Source organism: Mustela nigripes, chromosome 13, assembly GCF_022355385.1.
Source record: "Mustela nigripes isolate SB6536 chromosome 13, MUSNIG.SB6536, whole genome shotgun sequence".
NCBI classification, from domain to species: Eukaryota; Metazoa; Chordata; class Mammalia; order Carnivora; family Mustelidae; genus Mustela; species Mustela nigripes.
The window spans coordinates 25,566,379-25,586,197 of NC_081569.1; positions in this window are offsets into that span (position 1 = coordinate 25,566,379).

Consider the following 19,819-nt stretch of genomic DNA (forward strand, 5'->3'; position numbering starts at 1 on the left):
TATATATATATATATATATATATATATATATATATATATATAACTATGCAAGCCCAGCTGTTATCCTTATGATTGTTGTTTTAAGTTCTGGATCAAACTTATTACCGGATGAAACTCTACTACTTTGAATAGATTCCTGGTTGTGACCTCTACTTTTTTTCTTTTGTGATGAATTCCTCCATCTTGTCATTTGTCTAGGTCTCTGTCTTCTTCTGTGTGTTAGGAAAGCCTGTTTATGGTTCCTGCTTCTGAGAGTAATGGTTTTATTAGGAAAAGGTCATACAGACACCAGAATCTGGCACTTCAGGAAGTGTTTCTGGTGTGTGCCATGTGCACTCTACTGTTGTTTTGACTGTTGTTTCCCTCAGGTCAGTCCTCTAAAGAGTTTCTCCTTGCCTGTAGTGGGGAGTGATTAGAGCTTGTCCAGAGTGTGGCAAGTTTTAACTAGGTGTGTTCTGGCCTGCTTCTTTAAAGAGGCCTGATCTAATTTTCACTTAAAGATAAAGATTTATAGCATTCTTGGTGTAGGGAGGAGTTGTGCTAATTTTCTGGGGGAAGGGAATCCATTGCTCTGGTTCTCAAGCACACTTGCCCTAGTAAAGAACCACCTGCAGAGCACAGGGTTCAGGGCTTGGTATAAGTGGCTCAGGCCTCCACTGTTGGCACTGTACTGCTCACTGAAGTCAGTCCATGTTGATGAGCAAGGAAGAAAAATGGCACCAGCACTCTCCCTTAACTCTGGAGAGGGGAGTTCATATCCACCACTCATTAGGAATCCCTCACTAAAAAGCAATTTCCCCTCATATACCCCAGGAATTCCTCAGATCCCTGCCTTCACCTTGTCTGTATCAGGGTCATCTGCCCACCTGTCAGCACAATATGCCTGTGTTTTATCTCAGACACATGAGCTGAGTTTCAAAACCAAACTTTAGGGACCCAGCATGCAGAGACCCACACTGGTCCTCTGTGGGAGTGTCTTGCCACACTGATTCTAGTGCCAGTTTGTCCCAGAAGGGCAGTCACACACCAATGTGCAGGAGCTTGGAGTTTAAAATAAAGCACAGCAAAAAGCCCGAGGTTAGCTGCCCTCAAGAGGTGTCTCTGCCCCTATGCTTAAGGGTCAGGGGAGTACAATGGTGCTCACGGCTCTTTTGGTCCCTGAGAGACAGTGCCACCCCTCCCAGATGCACTCCTAGAAGGTGGAAATATCTCTTCCAGTACATCCTAGAGATCCTCAGATCATGTAACAAAAACTACATATTTTTGATGTAGTGTTCAATGACTCATCAGTTTCTGCCCTCTTTTGCCATGGGAGAATGTCAGTACCCACCAGGCTCAACATCAGCCATGGGGTGGACTTCTAAAACTCCATGAGTTCTGCTAGTTATAAAAACTCAAGAAAATCAGTCTCTCTCATTTTCCAGTTAATAGCTTTAGGGAAATGTTTTCCTCATGCTATCCCCTATGCAATCCCTTCTTTACCCCCCATCAGAGCTCCTTCCTCTCTGTAACATCTGTGATCTTTTTCTCTCACAATCACATCTCTGCACCTCTTATGTTCCGTGATGTGGCCTCTTCTCTTCCTCTAGTTGTGTGGTTTGTTTTGTCAGTCTTCAAATAGATTTCTTGGATGTTCAGAATGATCTAATATTTATCTAGCTGTGTTCAAGGGACAAGGCAAGCATTAGGTCCTCCTATTACCTTAACTCCATCTCAACTCCTTCCTTCTGTCATAACTCTTTCTAGCATTAATTAATCTTTAATGGTTGGTGAAATTCACCAATAAAGCCATTTGTTACTCGGCTTTTATTCATTGAGAGATTTTTGACTACCAATTTAATTTCCTTACTAGTCATATATTCAGACTTTCTATTTTTTACTGACTCAGTCTTTGTAGTTCATATGTTTCAAAGAATGTTTCCATTTCTTAGAGATACTCCTGTTGGTTTGACATATTTTTGTTCTTACAATTAGCTTCTTACAATTCTTTGCATTTCTGTGGTACCGATTGTAATCTCTTTTTTGTTTGTTTGTTTATAATTTTGCTGATTTGAGTCTTCTCTACTTTTTGCTTGGTTAGTCTAGGTAATAGTTTGTCAATTTTGTTTATCTTTCCAAAAATCAACTCTTCATTTGATTAATCTTTTGTACTAATTTTATGTTCTCTATTTTATTTTATTTTATTTCTGTTTTCATCCTTATTATTTCCTTCCCTTTGCTAACTTTGGGCTCAGTTTCTTTTTTTAATTTCCTGAAGGCATAGTTAGGTTGTTTATTTGAGATCTCCCTTGCTTCTTAATGTGGGTATTTATTGCTATAAACTTCACCGTTAGAACTGTTCTGTTACATTTCATAAGTTTTATTATGTTGTACTTTCTATTTCATTTGTCTCAAAGCACTTTTTTATTTATCCTTTAATTTTTCTTTGATCCATTGGTTGTTTAGGAGAGTTTTGTTTAATTTCCATGTATCTGGGAATTTTCAAGTTTTCCTTTTGTTATTGATTTCTAGTTTTATAATATTGTGGTCATTTTAATCTTCTTGAAATTGCTAAGACTTGTTCTGTGGCCTAACATATGGTCTATCCTAGAAAGTGTTCCATGCGTGTTTGAAAAGAATGTGTATTCTGCTCTTATCAGATAGAATTTTCTGTAGATGTCTCTACAGTGTTGTTTAAAAACATGCCTGATCAATCAACCCACTGTTGAGAGAGGAGTATTAAATTTTCCAACTATTATTGTATTGTTGCTTATTTTTCCTCCTGGAGCTATTACTTTTGCTATGCATTTTTAGGTGTTCCTATATTGTACACAAAAATATTTACAATTTTTATATATACTTGAGTATTTATTATTAAATATTTACTTCCTTTGTCTCTCTTTTCTTTTTTTCTTTTTAATTTAAATTCAGTTAGCCCACATATACTACATCTCCATTTTTTTTGATGTAGTGTTCAGTGATTCATCAGCTGCATATAACACCCAGTGCTCATCACATCACATGCTCTCTTTAATGTCCATCCCCCAATTACCCATCCAGACCCACTGCCCTTTCTGCAACCTTTAGTTTGTTTCCCGAAGTCAAGAGTGTCTCATGGCTTTTTCTCTTTTATCACTTTTAGTTTAAAGTCTATTTTGTCTATTTTATTTATTTATTTATTTATTTATTTATTTTTGGTCGCTATTTGCTGGAAATATCTTTTCCCACTCATTCACTCTTAGGCTATGTATGTCTTTAAGGAATAAAGTGAGTCTCTTATGGGCAGCATGTCATTGGATCTTGGTGTTAGTAATCCAGTCAGCCATGCTATGTCTTGATTGGAAGACTTAATTATTTATGTTTAAAGTAATTATTGATAACTAAGGACTTTCTATTGTCATGTTAATTTTTTTTGACGTTTAGTAGAGACATTGTTACTTGTTTATTATTCTGCTGTCTTTTTATGTGTGTTTCGATGCCTTGTGGCATCAGCATGCTAGGACTTTGTCATTTTCTTTTTAATTAATTTCTTTTTAATTACTACAGGTTTTCCTTTGTGGTTATGATGAGGCTTACATAAAACATCTTAAAATTATAACACCCTACTTTAAACTAATAATAATTTAACTTCAAAAGCATCTCTAAGCTTTAGACTTTTACTTCTCCCTTCCCTCACATGTTAGGTTATTGATGTTAAAATTTACATATTTTTTAATATTGTGTAACTTATAGATTATTATAGTTATGGTTATTTTTATTACATTTTAACTATGAAACTAGAGTTACACACCATTTATCATAATACCAAATCCAAATTTGACAATATACTAACCATTACTAGTGAGTTTTACATTTCCCTCTTTTTACATTTTATGATGTTAATTAGTGTCCTTTTATTTCTACTCAAAGAACTCCTTTTAGCGTTTCTTATCAGACAGGTTTAGCGGTGATGAATTCCCTCAGCTTTTATTTCTACAAGAAAACATTTATCTCTCCTTTACTTCTGAAGGAGGACTTTGCCAGAAATTGTATTCTTGATTAATAACTTTTTCTTTCAGTATTTTTCATATTTCACCTCATTCTCTTATGATCTGAAAGTTTCTGTTGAGAATTCTGCCAATACCCTTAGGTAATATCACATGTAATATCACTATTTCCTTTTGCTGCTTTTAAATTCTTTTGTCTTTGAGTGACTTTTGACAATTTATTTATTAATTAATTTACTTATTTATTTATTTATTTATAATGTGTCTCAGTGCATCTTTATTTAAATTCAACTTATTTGGGATTCATTGGACCTCTTGAGTCTGGATGATTACTTCTTTCCCCAGATTTGGAAAGTTTTCAGCCATTGTTGCTTTAAACATATTTTCTGTCCCTCTATCTTTCTTTTCTCATGGAATTTCCATAATAAAATTTCTTTTTAAAATTGTGTACCATAATTCCTGTAGGCTCTCTTCACTTTTTGTTTCTTTTTTTTTTTTCTTTCTGCTCCTCTGAGTAGTTTCACATGCCCTATCTTCTAGGTTGCTGACTCTTCCTTTTGCATAGCCAAGACTGCTTTTGAAGTGCTCTGTTGAATTCTTCAGTTCAGTTATTATTTTCAATTCTAGAATTTCATATATATATATATATATATATATATATATATATATAGTTTCTGTTACTTTGTTGTGAAAGACCCGTGGATCCCCTTACCCAAGAATTCAACACGGCCACAGGATGCAAACAGCAAGAGGTTCTTTATTGTAGCACAGGCGCCTGCGGGTGGTCAGCAGCTCCTGCTAGCTGAGCACACCTGGCTGGGGTGGTGCAGGATTTTTATAGACAGGTACATACAAGTCCCGGATGGGACGGGGCCGATTGGCTGACAATTTGAACATTTGAAAAAAGGCATACTTGGTGTTAGCGGATTGGCTTTGGAAGACCCCCGCGCGCGAAGAGAAAGGCGGGAAGGGGAAACAAAGAGGGGAAGTTTGACATTATTACTCAGCAGAAAAACATCCTGTCTACGTGACTATGCAGCCCCCTTGCCTGCGTGACCTTGCCTCGGCTATTAGGAGAAGGTATCTTGTTCAAACAGGAGACAAGTGTCATGCCCTAAAAGCCAAGCGGTTACAGAAAGGCAAAAGAGCAGTTACATTGAATTCAACCCTGGGGGAAGGGTCTTTTCATTGCAAGGGTAGGAGGGGTACTCTTACACAACAAAAGAGCAGTTAATTAGTTAACGACGGGGGGGGGGGGGGGGTCTTTCAGTTGAACTTCTTGTTTTATTTACACATTGTTTTCCCAATTTCATTTAGTTGTCTGTGTGTGTGTGTGTTCTTCACTAAACTTCTTTAAGAGGATTATTCTGAATTCTTTGACAGTTCACAGATCTCCATGTCTTTGGGTTTAGTTAATAAACCTTTATGAGTTTCCTTTGACACTGTCATATTTACCTGGTTTTCATGATTTTTGATACTTTGCATTGGTAACTGCAAATTTGAGTAAGTGGTCTTTTTCAGAGTTTGTATGTTTGCTTTGGCAAAGACAATTTTCTTTACCATTCAACTCAGATTAGGTTTTTAGACAGGTCTTCTGGTAACATCTCTGGGCAGGTAAGGCCTGATGTTAGGGTCAATTTTGGAGTCAAGGCAACTTTTTGAGCTCTGAGGTTAGAGGTGGAGAGGGGAAATGTGCCACTGGCTGAGAATAGCTTGATAGAACTGCTAGCTTGGTTCCTTACCCAAGTGAAGCTCTAAGATGGGCCTTACAATTACCCAAAATCTCTGGTCAGGTGTATTAGATGATCAAGACTGAATACTTTATTTAGCAGCAGATGGGGCTATGAATTTAGCTTTCCTGCCCTGACCAGACAACTGGATGAGACCCAACGCTTGTATGTCTCATTGTCTGGGGACCCAAATCAGGCAAAAGTATGCATTGAATATCCTGGTCAGGTGAGGTTACCAGTATTTCTCTGGAGACAAATCCATGGGATGTGCTCTCTGTTAAAATGCTGCTGTAAATAAAGCTGTTGGATGGACAACTCAACATCTGTGTGCTCTGGTAGGCAATTAAATGGTCTGAAGACTGTATTCAGCAATAAGTGGGGCTACAAATTAGTTTCCCTATTTTAGTGCAGTGGGAGAGGCAGCTCCAAGACCATTTCTTTGTGTGTGATCTTGACATGTCTCAAGTTCCTTTATTGAACAAGGACACTGGATTTTCTCTAAAGGTGATCAGTTCTACGAACTTGCCTCTTGATTCAAATTGTCAGACTATGCAGTTTCCAACTCTTCTCACCAGGTCTCCCTTTTAAATGGGTCAGTGAGCCATGCTTTGCAATGGGTATGGTTATGACTTCTGTTTCTGTGGAACTGGGAGAGTCCACTTCAGGCTAGTCCCAAATTTTCCCAAATAGGCTTTCTATGTGGGAGGAGCTGAGAGCCATGATCCATGTGGGTAGGGCTATGACTGAGATCTATACCAGGGGATAGACAGACCAGGTTCCAGGGCCAAAAACCCTCTCATCTGGGGACCCAAATCAGGCAGAGCTGCACCCTGCCAAGTTTCCTGGTCAGACTACATCCCTGGCTTAGTTCTGCAGATAAGGAAAACTGCTGGTTGGGATTACTACTTGGATCTGTAGGTAGGAACCCAGTCCAGCAAGTTTTGAGCTCTGATTTTTGGAATCCCCTCCCCAATTACATGTTGTTGAGCTCCAAAGATTCCCATGCAATCCCAATGAAGCAAAATCACAGTAGGAGCTCCCAAGAAGTCACCCACAAAACTGGGGATAGGCCTGGATATCACTCCTGGGCTCTCTTTTTCTACTCTAGTAACCACAGGCTTAGGGGAGACCTCTTAGCATGCTGCTCTGTCACTGCCCTGGAGGAAGGACAATTCAGTCTCAGTCTTCTGATACAGTCTCTCTTGGTCTCTGTGGGACAGAAAGGCTCTCCAGCCTCACTCCTGTGTTCTAGGATTCTCACAGCAGTGTCTTATTCATAAATAGTTGTTAGTAGTTCTTCTTGTAAGGAGGAGCAAAATCAGGAAAAACCCATGTCATCATCTTGGTGATGTCATTCCCTCTCACTCTTTTTAGAACTTCATTTATCTACATGAAATGGAAGTAGATTATATTCCTCTGATTTGGGTGACCATTTAAATTTGATCTCTTAGAGTCCACAGCCTTAGTGGTAGAGTGCAAGGCTGGATTAGATCAGTGCATTAATTCCTTCCAGTTTTCACATTCTAAAATCCTGAACATAGTTTTTTTTTGTATAAATTAAAAGGAAATTCTTGAGCATTTTATGTGTCCTTGCCTATGCAATGATTTCAGGGATTAAGGGAGGAAGTGTAGTTGCTAAGAGTCCAGAGGAGGAGGCAGTCTGATGGATGCAAAGGCTGACCTCACCACTTACTGTCTTTGAGAACTTGACCAAGGAAATCAGTCACTAATTCCCTTGATTCTAAAGCACCTCATTTGCAAAATGGAGATTATAAAGGTGCTTGCTTCCCAGAGTTGTTTTAAGATTTAAGTTAGTTCATGATTATTTGAAGCATTTAGAATAGTGTCTGGCACAGAATTAGTGCTTATAAGTTTATTAAGTAAAATCTCACATATGGAACCAAACTTAGCAGAAGGATCTCATACATGGATTAAGGAAAGAAATTAACATAGGAACCCTTTTTGGGAAAGGTTTACCAAAGTTAACCTGGAATGTGAATAAGATACAAATAACATGTTATTATTAGATTCAGTGTGAATTGAAATTAGCAAGTGCAATATGCCTACTTGGAAACAACCTCAACATCAGGTTAGGAACATTTTCTTTTTTAAATGTGTTAATAGAATCTACTCATAAGAAGATATTAGGTGACACAGTATAAATGACTAAGAATTTTCACTTCTCAAGTTGAAGACAAACTGTCCTTCAAGAAATACCCACTAATCCATTGTGTTTACTCTTCCCTTATTTAAACACCAAAGCCAGATATTTTGATGAATTTAGTTGTGTCCTTTGCATATGAAAAGGTATTCTATTTGTGAATTCTTAAGCATTTGCCTTTCCTTCCTCTGAAGAGCCCCCCAAAAAACTGATGGCAACGACTTTATGAAGAATAAATAAAACCTTACTAAAAAACCTGTGTGAATAGCTAAGTGAATGGGTCAAGAGACATTCAAGAGGCAATGTGGGACATAAGAAGGGAAATCATCAAGATTAAAGCTGAGATCAATGAGGTAGAAACCAGAGATACAGTAGAATGTATCAATGAAACTAGAAGCTGGTTTTTTGAAAGAATCAATAAGATCAATAAACCATTGGCCACACTAATCCGAAAGAAAAGAGAGAAAGCCCAAATTCATAAAATTATAAATGAAAAGGAAGAGATCACAACTAACACCAAGGAAATAGAAACAATCATCAGAAGTTATTATCAACAGTTATATGCCAATAAGCTTAGAAACCTAGATGAAATGGATGCATTCCTAGAAAAATATAAACTACCAAAATTGAACCAGGAAGAAATCGACAACCTGAATAGACCGATATCTAATAACGAGATTGAAGCAGTGATCAAAAACCTCCCAAAAAACAAGAGCTCAGGACCTGACAGATTCCCTGGGGAATTCTACCAAACCTTCAAAGAAGAAATAACACCTATTCTCCTGAAGCTGTTTCAAAAAATTGAAGAAGAAGAAACTCTTTCAGACTCTTTCTATGAATCCAGCATTACCCTGATCCCCAAACCAGGCAAAGACCCTACCAAAAAGAAGAATTTTAGACCAATATCACTGATGAATATGGATGCTAAGATTCTCAACAAGATCCTACCAAACAGGATCCAACAGCACATTAAAAAGATATCCACCATGACCAGGTGGGAATCTTCCCTGGGCTACAAGGATGGTTCAAAATTCGCAAATCAATCAATGTGATAGAACAAATTAATAAGAGAAGAGAGAAGAACCACATGGTCCTCTCATTTGATGCAGAAAAAGCATTTGACAAAATCCAGCATCCGTTCCTGATTAAAACACTTCAAAGTATAAGGATAGAGGGAACATTCCTGAACTTCATCAAATCTATCTATGAAAGACCCACAGCAAATATCATCCTCAATGGGAAAAAGCTTGCAGCCTTCCCCTTGAGATCAGGAACATGACAAGGATGCCCACTTTCACCACTCTTGTTCAACATAGTATTAGAAGTCCTAGCAACAGCAATCAGAAAACAAATAGAAATAAAAGGTATCCAAATTGGTAATGAAGAAGTCAAACTCTCTCTCTTCACAGATGACATGATTCTTTATATGGAAAACCCAAAAGACTCCACCCCCAAACTACTAGAACTCATACAGCAATTCAGCAACGTGGCAGGATACAAAGTCAATGTGCAGAAATCAGTGGCTTTCTTATACAGTAACAATGAAAATACAGAAAAGAAAATTAGAGAATCGATTCCATTTATTATAGCACCAAGAACCATAAGATACCTGGGAATAAACCTAACAAAAGAGGTAAAGGATCTGTACTCAAGGAGCTACAGAACACTCATGAAAGAAATTGAAGAAGACACAAATAGATGGACGACCATTCCATGCTCTTGGATCAGAAGAATAAACATTGTTAAAATGTCTGTACTGCCTAGAACAATCTATACTTTTAATGCCATTCTGATCAAAATTCCACCGGTATTCTTCAAAGAGTTGGAGCAAATAATCCTAAAATTTTTATGGAATCAGAAGAGACCCCGAATCGCTAAGGAAATGTTGAAAAACAAAAATAAAACTGGGGGCATCACCTTACCTGATTTCAAGCTTTACTACAAAGCTGTGATCACCAAGACAGCATGGTACTGGCATAAAAACAGACACATAAAACAGTGGAACAGAGTAGAGAGCCCAGATATGGACCCTCAACTCTATGGTCAATTAATCTTCGACAAAACAGGAAAAAATATACAATGGAAAAAAGACAGTCTCTTCAATAAATGGTGCTGGGAAAACTGGACACCTATATGTAGAAGAATGAAACTCGACCAAAGATAAACTCAAAATGTGTAAAAGACCTCAATGTGAGACAGGAACCCATCAGAATCCTAGAGGAGAACATAGGCAGTAACCTCATTGATATCAGCCACAGCAACTTCTTTCAAGATATGTCTCCAAAGGCAAAGGAAACAAAAGCGAAAATAAACTTTTGGAACTTCATCAAAATCAAAAGCTTCTGCACAGCAAAGGAAACAGTCAAAAAAACAAAGAGGCAACCTACGGAATGGGAGAAGATATTTGCAAATGACAGTACAGACAAAAGGTTGATATCCAGGATCTTAATGAACTCCTCAAACTCAACACACACGAAACAGGCAAACATATCAAAAAATGGGCAGAAGATATGAACAGACACTTCTCCAATCAGCATACAAATGGCTATCAGACAAATGAAAAAATGTTCATCATCACTAGCCATCAGGAAGATTCAAATTAAAACCACATTGAGATATCACCTTACACCAGTTAGAATGGCCAAAATTAACAAAACAGGAAACAACATGTATTGGAGAGGATGTGGAGAAAGGGAACTCTCTTACACTGTTGGTGGGAATGCAAGTTGGTGCAGCCTCTTTGGAGAACAGTGTGGAGATTCCTCAAGAAATTAAAAATAGAGCTTCCCTATGATCCTGCAATTGCACTCCTGGGTATTTACCCCAAGGATACAGATGTTGTGAAAAGAAGGGCCATCTGTACCCCAATGTTTATAGCAACAATGGCCACAGTCGCCAAACTATGGAAAGAACCAAGATGCCCTTCAACGGACGAATGGATAAGGAAGATGTGGTCCATATACACTATGGAGTATTATGCCTCCATCAGAAAGGATGAATACCCAACTTTTGTAGCAACATGGACAGGACTGGAAGAGATTATGCTGAGTGAAATAAGTCAAGCGGAGAGAGTCAATTATCATATGGTTTCACTTATTTGTGGAGCATAACAAATATCATGGAGGACAAGGGGTGTTAGAGAGGAGAAGGTATTTGGGGTAAATTGGAAGGGGAGGTGAATCACGGGAGACTATGGACTCTGAAAAACAATCTGAGGGGTTTGAAGTGGCGGGGGGTGGGAGGTTGGGGTACCAGGTGGTGGGTATCATAGAGGGCACGGATTGCATGGAGCACTGAGTGTGGTGAAAAAATAATGAATACTGTTTTTCTGAAAATAAATAAATTGACAAAATTTAAAAAAATAAAAAGAGGCAATGTGGGTGGAGATGTCATTTCTTCCCACATGAATCTGCAGACTCAATGCCATTCCAAATAAAAATATATAGGATCCTTAGCAAAACTTGACAGACTAAACCTAAGGCATGTCTTGCTATGTATGTGGGTTAGCAGAGCCAAAACAATTAAAATAAAGATGGGAACTTAACTCTCTGAGTCTTAAACCTATTAGAAATCCATGGGGATTAAACAATATAGTATGGACACAAAATTTCCAGTAAGTAGAACAGGATAGCCCCAAAATAGCAATATGATTAATTCAGGAATTGATATAATTTATGATAAAGATATCATTTAAAACCATGAAGAAAAAAGATGTTTCAGTAAATACAGGCACTAAAATTGACTACCAATTTGGAAATAAAAGTGAAATAGCTAATACACATCATTTATAAGAGTAAATTCTAGATTAATTTTAGAATTAGTAACAAAGAAAATAAAAAAATAAAGACAACTTAGAGGGGCACTTGGGTGGCTCAGTTGAGTAAGCATCTGTCTTCAGCTCAGTTTATAATCTCCAGGTCCCAGAATCAAGCCCCATGTCTGGCTCCTGGCTCTGCAGGGAGTCTACATCTTATCACCCTTTGCCCCTTTCTTCTGCTTATGCTCTCTTTTTCCTTCTCTCTCTCTCTCAAATAAATAAATAAAATCTGAAAAAAAAAGAAAGGAAAAGAAAAGAAAGGCAACTTAGAAAAGATAGGAGAACATCTTTATGACTTTGGAGAGAACAGGGCCCCCACATTCGATTAGTGATAGTCTTAGAGGAAGAGATTGAGATATCTTACTCCTTCAAAACTAAAAACTTATGTATGAGCACAGATACCATAAATATATCATATTTAGATTATATATAAAAAAAACACCTAACTACAAATAAGAAAAAAAAATCCAGTCATAAATCTCCAAAAAAGAAGAATGATAGGCAGATTGTCTAAAAGAAAACACAAATGGCAAATAAGCATATAGATGTGTTGAGACTGAGATATCATTGAGCTACAAGAAAAGAAAAGCTACCTGGTTGCATAGCAGCCATTGCTTCCTAACATCACAAAGGCCAAGCCACTGGCCCACAGGGAAAAAAATGGAGCCCAGGCATGTGCCTTCCCCCTATCTTTAACAGCCCTACATAGTCATAACCATCTAAGTGTTCTTAATGGTTAGCTTTGACAAAACATAACATAAATATATTTACCCAAGAGCATATGGAGCCAAATGTGAAAGGATAAATTGACAAATTTGCCAAATATGGAGGCAAATATGAAAGCAGATGTGGTGGGAAACATAAGGATGTGAATATCCTTCAGTACATTAATAGACTATGAACAGAAAGTTCTTTGTGTTGTTGGGATAAAACATCTTCATGTTTTATTCATGCTAATGACTTAAGGGCACTAATGGCTTTCTATAACTTGAATGGTGAAGTGAGGTAGTGTTAGTGTAAAGGACACTAAAGTCTCTTATGTCATACTGAAGACTCAATATATATGTCCTATGTGGATAAAGCAATGACATAAATATAGTACCAAAGTTGAGAAGATTACCAGCAGACATCTTAAGCAGTTTGGAGTGCTTGCCTCTGGAAATGGACCCTGAGTTGGAAACTCAGAAAGAGGCCCCATTACTTCTACCAGAAGAATTACATATAAAGCTAAGCAAAATAAATTGATTTTTTTGAAATAAAATGAAAAAATGGGCTATAAGCCAACAATATGGTAAAATCTCCAAAAAGGCAATTTCCAAAAACTTTTTACTTTAACAGTAAGCTGTAAGATTCATTTTGGTTTACTTATTATAATGAAATTTGTTAGGACTCTCTATTTCCTTCCAAAGCAGAGAGTCAATTTTGGCACTTCTTACATCTATCTGTGGAAATAATTTCTTCACCACTCTTAATGAAGATTCTAAATACGTTCCAGTTCTTATCCCATTGACACTGATGGCCTCATCCCATGGGCTCATTTCTTCTCATTACCTTCCAGATGAGAATCAGGTGGGGGCAGGCGAGAATCTGTTCTTCAAGTTATTTACCAAATCGGTTTGCCTTTGAGGGACACCTGGTATCTCTATTTATATTTCTTTTTCTTATTTTTATCTTAGAATTAAATGAAGGAAAGAATTCATGAATTTGGAGAACATCATTCCTAAGAAAGTAAAGAAATGATAATACTTCTCTATAGCTAAAAAGGGGTTATTGAGATATATGTGGAAGCAAGACAAAAGAAGTGATCCTAATCTGATAACTCTTAGAGTCACCTGGGCAACATAATTAAGGAGAAACATAGTAGAGGGGCTTGAGACACTTTTACTGAAAATTAAGTACAATTATAATTTCTTTGCAAAAAAAAAAAATGTGTCAATAGTTTTGTTTGATGACCAGTAATGACTTCCATATAATACAGACACTACTTCTTCTGGAGCTGTTAGATTCTATTAAACTAATTAATCTTATCTAGTCTACTGACAGATAAAATTCTCACATGAAACTAAAAGCGAAAAACCAAGAAGGAAATGTAAAATAAAGATCTAAAGAGACTTCTACTTTCCCACTCCTCTTACCCATAATGCCATCTGATATCTGAGCTCTCCTAAAACAAAACAAAACAAAAAACAACAACAAACAAACAAACAAAACAAAATAAAAAACCGTCAGCACCAAAAGTCCCAGCCAACCAGGATTCTAACACCCCTTGTCTTGGCTGAGTTATCACGTCTCCTTCTCTTGAATATTACTTACCTTATCTATTTACCCACCCCTGCCCTAAATATTCAAGTTCTCTTTCTACAGTGCCTGATCCCTTCAGGGCAGATTGAGTCTTCAATTTACCTACTGAAATCAGTTTTTACGTTTTTCCTCTTTCTTTTATCTTGAGCTCTTTTGTTTTTCTCATGTAGAGAAAGAGAAATAATTGTATTCACCAGGGCCACGTTAGGGGAATTGGCATTTGTTCAGAAGAAATTCCATGGTACTCAGTTTGGGATAGAAATTAGGAGTTTAGGATGGCAGTTTAGGTGGGAACAACCATACATGGGATAAGAAAGCTGTGAAAGTCCTTCCACTGTGAAGGGAAGAAAGAAAGAGAAGAGGGAGGAGAGAGGACATATTCTCCCAAATAGTCAGTAAAACTAATGTAGATATTCATGGATTTATGTTTGAAACCAGTGAAGATGGTTTGAAACCACAAAAAATGACACATAATGTCAAGAATTATAGAGGTGAAAAAAGAATATTTTTGAGGATGAGGGAGACAGAGACAAAGGAAAGTGTGGAGAAGGGGACAGGATGCCACAGATACCCTGAGGTTGGCTCTAGAGTCTCTACATGGAATGAGCTAGGTGGGGGCCAACCCAGTACCATAGGTCTCAGTTATGGTTTCATGGACAAAGAAAATCCTGAAAACAGTTCAGGACAAGAAGTCCATAACATACTAGGGTAGAAACATTAGACTGGCAGCAGACCTATCCACAGAGACTGGAAGGCCGAAAGAGACTGGCATGATATATTCAGAATGCTAAGGGAAAAAATGGAGCCAAGAATATTTTATCCAGCTAGGATGTCATTCAAAATAAAAGAAGGAATGGCAAAAAGCTTCCAGTACAAAGAGAAACTAAAAGAATTTGTAATCACCAGAACAGCTCTATAAGAAATATTAAAAGGGATCCTCTAAGCAAAGAGAAAGCCAAAAAGTAACATAGACAAGATAATGTAACAGTCACTCTACAGGTAATTCAATGGCACTAAATTCATATTATTCAATAGTCACTCTGAATGTAAATGGGCTAAATTCATCAATAAAAAGACACGGGGTATCAGATTGGATAAAAAAGCAAGAGCACTGATATGCTGTCTGTAAGAGACTCATTTTAGACCTAAAGACATCTCCAGATTTAAACTGAGGAGGTGGAAAATCATTTATCATGCTAATGGATATCAAAAGAAAGCTGGGATGACAATCCTTATACTAGAAATATTAGATTTTAAAGAAAAGACTGTAATAAGACTGAGAAAAGACACTGTGTCATAATTAAAGGGTCTATCCAACACGAAAATCTAACAATTATAAATACTTATGCCCCTAACATGGTATCAGTCAGTTATATAATGCAATCAAAGAAACACATCATAATAATGCAATAATAATCAATAATAATGCAAGGGGACTTTTACATCTCCCTTACTGCAGGAACAGATCATCTAAGCAGAATATCAACAAGGAAATGGGGGCTTTGAATAACACACTGGGCCAGATGGATTTCACAAATATAATCAGAACATTCTATTCTAAAGCAACAGAATACACATTCTTCTCATGTGCATATGGAATATTCTCCAGAATACATCACATTCTGGGTCAAAAGTCAGATCTCAACTGGTACCAAAAGACTGGGATCATTCCCTCTATATTTTCAGACCACAATGCTTTGAAACATGATTTCAAGGACTCAAATACAGGGAGGCTGAAGAACATTCTACTAAAGAATGAATTGGCTAACAAGGAAATAAAAGTAAAATTTTTAAAAAAAAATTATGGAAACAAGTGAAAACAAACACACAACTGTTCAAAACCTTTGGGATGCAGGAAAGATAGTCTTAAGAGGGAAATATAGCAATACAAGCCTCTCTCAAGAAACAAGAAAGTTCTCAAATACAAAACCTAACCTTTCACCTAAGGGACGTGGAGAAAGAATACCAAATAAAGCCTAAACCCAGCAGGAGAAGAGAAATAATAAAGATTAGAGCAGAGATCAATGAAATAGAAACCAAAAGAACAGAACATATCAATGAAACTGGGTGCAGATTCTTTGAAGGAATTAATAAGATTGATAAACCCCTAGCAAACTTATCAAAAGGAAAGGAGAAAGAACACAAATAGATAAACTCATGAATGAAAGAGGAGAGATCAAAATCAATACCAAAGAAATGCAAACAATTATAAGAACATAACATGAGGAACTATATAGCTACAAATTAGGCAACCAGGAAGAAATGTATGCATATAACTGCCAAAACTGAAACAGGAAAAAATAGAAAACCTGGACATACCCATAATCAGCAAGGAAATTGAAGCAGTAATTAAAAATCTACCACCAAACAAAAGTCCAGAGCTGGATGGTTTCCCAGAGGACTTCTACCACATATTTAAAGAAGAATTAATGCCTATTCCTCTGAAGCTGTTTCAAAAAACAGAAATGGAAGGAAAACTTCCAAACTCTTTCTATGAATTCATCATTACCTTGATCCCAATCCAGACAAAGACCCTGTGAAAAAGAAGAATTAGAGACAAATATCCCTGATGAACATGAATGCAAAAATTTTCACCAAGATATTAGCCAATAGGATCCAATAGTACATTAAAAGGACTATTTATAGTGACCAAGAGGGATTTATTCCTGGGCTGCAAGGAATAAATTTTTTGTACAGCAAAGGAAAGAGTCAACAAAATGAAACCCAACAAACAGAATGAGAAAAGATACTTGCAAATGACATATTAGACGAAGGGCTAGTATCCAAAATTCTATAAAGAACTTTAAAAGTCAACATCCAAAAAACAAATAATCCAGTCAAGAAATGAGCAGAAGACATGAACAGATATTTCTCCAAAGAAGACACCCAAATGGATAAAAGACACATGAAGAAATATTCAACTTCACTCAGCATCAAGGATATACAAATCAAGACTGCACTGAGATATCACCTCACACCACTCAGAATAGCTAAAATTAACAATTCAGGAAAGACAAATGTTGGCAAGGATGTGGAGAAAGGGGTCCTTCCTACACTTTTGGTGGGAATGCAAGCTGGTGCAGCCACTCTGGAAAACAGTATAGAGGTTCCTCAGAAAGCTGAAAATGGAACCACCCTATGCACTACTGAGTATTTGTCCAAAGATACAAATGTAGTGATTTGAAGGGGCACCTACACCCCAATGTTTATAGCAGCAATATCCATAATCACCATGGAAAGAGCCCAGAGGTCCATTGACAGATGAATGTATAAAGATGTCAAATCTTGACATTTGCAATGATATGGATGGAACTAGAGGGTATTATGCTAAATGAAATAAGTTAATCAGAGAAAGAAAAATATCATATGATCTCACTAATATGTAGATTTTAATAAACAAAATAGAGGATCATAGGGGAAGAGAGGGAAAAAATGAAACAAGATGAAACCAGAGGGAGAAAAACTATAAGAGACTCTTTATCATAGGAAATAAACTGAGGTTGCTAGAGGAGAGAAAGGTGGAGGGATGGGATAACTGGGTGATGGTTATTAAGGAGGGGATATGACATAGTAAGCACTGGATATCATATAAGACTGATGAATCACTGACTTACACCTCTGAAACCAAAAATACATAAATTAATTGAATTTAAATGTTCAAAAATGGAAAAAAAAAAAAAACACCCAAGAATGGGAAAATTGACTCTGTAGTCAAGGTAGTCTTAGCTAGTATATGTGTGTGTGAGTGGGGGGGGGGGTGATGATAAATATCTCACTTTGTTGCTAGAAGAGCAACCTACATCCAATCTTCACACATCAGACAAAACCCCATGTTGTGTCTGTACAAGGCATCATTCATTTAGGGAAACTCTAGGATAGGTATTTTCTTTGGGAAGCCATCACATCATGTTTCTAAAGGGAGAGATGGTCACTTTCCTGTAACTTTATACACAAAAAGGAATCTTCAGAGCACAAATGTCACTTATTAGTGACCACAAACTATGACTGCTTTAGTCTGAATTTTCTTTTTTTTTAATTTTTTTTGAATTTTCTTTTTTTTTTCAAATAAATTTATTTATTTGACAGAGATCACACGTAGTCAGAGAGGCAGGCGGGGGGGGGGGGGGGGGCAGGCTCCCAGCTGAGCAGAGAGCCCCATGTGGGGCTCAATCCCAGGACCCTGGGATCATGACCTGAGCCAAAGGCAGAGGCTTTAACACACTGAGCCACCGAGGTGCCCCTAGTCTGAATTTTCAATGAAGATATCCATACCAAACACAGACCAGAACCATTAAGGATTTACAGAAGAGGACATATGGGAGTAGACACTAAAAGTGATTCTGTATGCATTTCTCAAAGGGTTTATTTATACATCTCTTATCTTCCCTAGCTTTACTCTTATCAATAAGTGAGAATTTAATTACTTAATTAAGGATAAAATTGTAGATACACTCATTTTTCAATTAACAAGCATTGTTCTAACTTTAGATTAAAAAAAAACCCGCATGCATATCCAATAAACAGTGATAGCAATCACTGCTAAATTTTATTTTATTTTTCCTTATTGGGTTCCTTTCTGTGGTTGGGAGTGTTCTATATTGAGTTATTAGATCTATTCCATGGAGACAGAGATGCATTCCTGGGAAGAAAGCTACCACTTCCAAGGACCTAAGCACTTATAGGTGGGACACAGCAGTAAACTAAGAATTTTGAAGTGGACACTGGTGAGGTTTTCTGGCTCTAAATAAAACTTAAGCTTCCTTCTAAATTTCCCAGCATGGGTGGCAACAACAGCTCTTTCCTGTTGGATGACTTTAAATTGGAGTTCTCTTGACAACTCCCCTGTCCCTGCCCCACATTGATGCAAGATCATCTGAAGCTGCCCCTTGTCTTCTTTTCTAAATTCTATTCTTGGCTTTGCCCCACATCTCAGAAAGGATGCATGTCACCTTTCCTCTTGCTGTTGCAATTCCAGCAAGTGGTTCCCAGTGCTCCCATCTCAGGTTCAGTGAGGACAGGGCCCTGCTGATTTCCCCTTGTGAGTCTAGGACCAGATTTCTAAAGCCTTGGGCACAGCCATCACTGCAGCCAGCCCACACTCCAATATCTTCACAAGGACAAGTGAAGGATTCTGGCCTTCTGGCAAGGAGAGAATTGGAAAGAATGGGCAGCCCATCAGTTTCCCATCTGGCTATCCTGGGGTGGCAATAACACAGGGATGTGAGGATGTCCAGGGTTCTTCCCTCACATGGCCTGCCAAATCAGGCTGCTTTTGAGTGTATTTAAATCTTTAAATCCTCCTTTTGAAACACAAGTTTCTATTCAGTGCAGCTTTAGTCATCCATGTCAAAATGCAAAGCCAAGAGGATATGGCAGCCTTGAAGAGTTGTGGACTGGGTCCTCACATGGTAAAGACATGTTGGATATTGGCATCATTTGAATCCTTTAATTGGAAAATCTGGTGGCATCAGTGAAAAACTTGATCTCAGGATCTTTTTATTTTTTATTCTTCTTTTAATCTTTTAATTTTTTATCTCTTTTCAACATAACAGTATTCATTGTTTTTGCATCACACCCAGTGCTCCATGCAATCCATGCTCTTTCTAATACCCACTACCTGGTTTCCCTAACCTCCCACCCCCCCGCCTCTTCAAAACCCTCACATTGTTTTTCAGAGTCCATAGTCTCTCATGGTTCACCTCCCTTCCAATTTCCCTCAACGCCCTTCTCCTCTCCATCTCCCCTTGTCCTCCATGTTATTTGTTGTGCTCCACAAATAAGTGAAACCATATGATAATTGACTCTCTCTGTTTGACTTATTTCACTCAGCATAATCTCTTCCAGT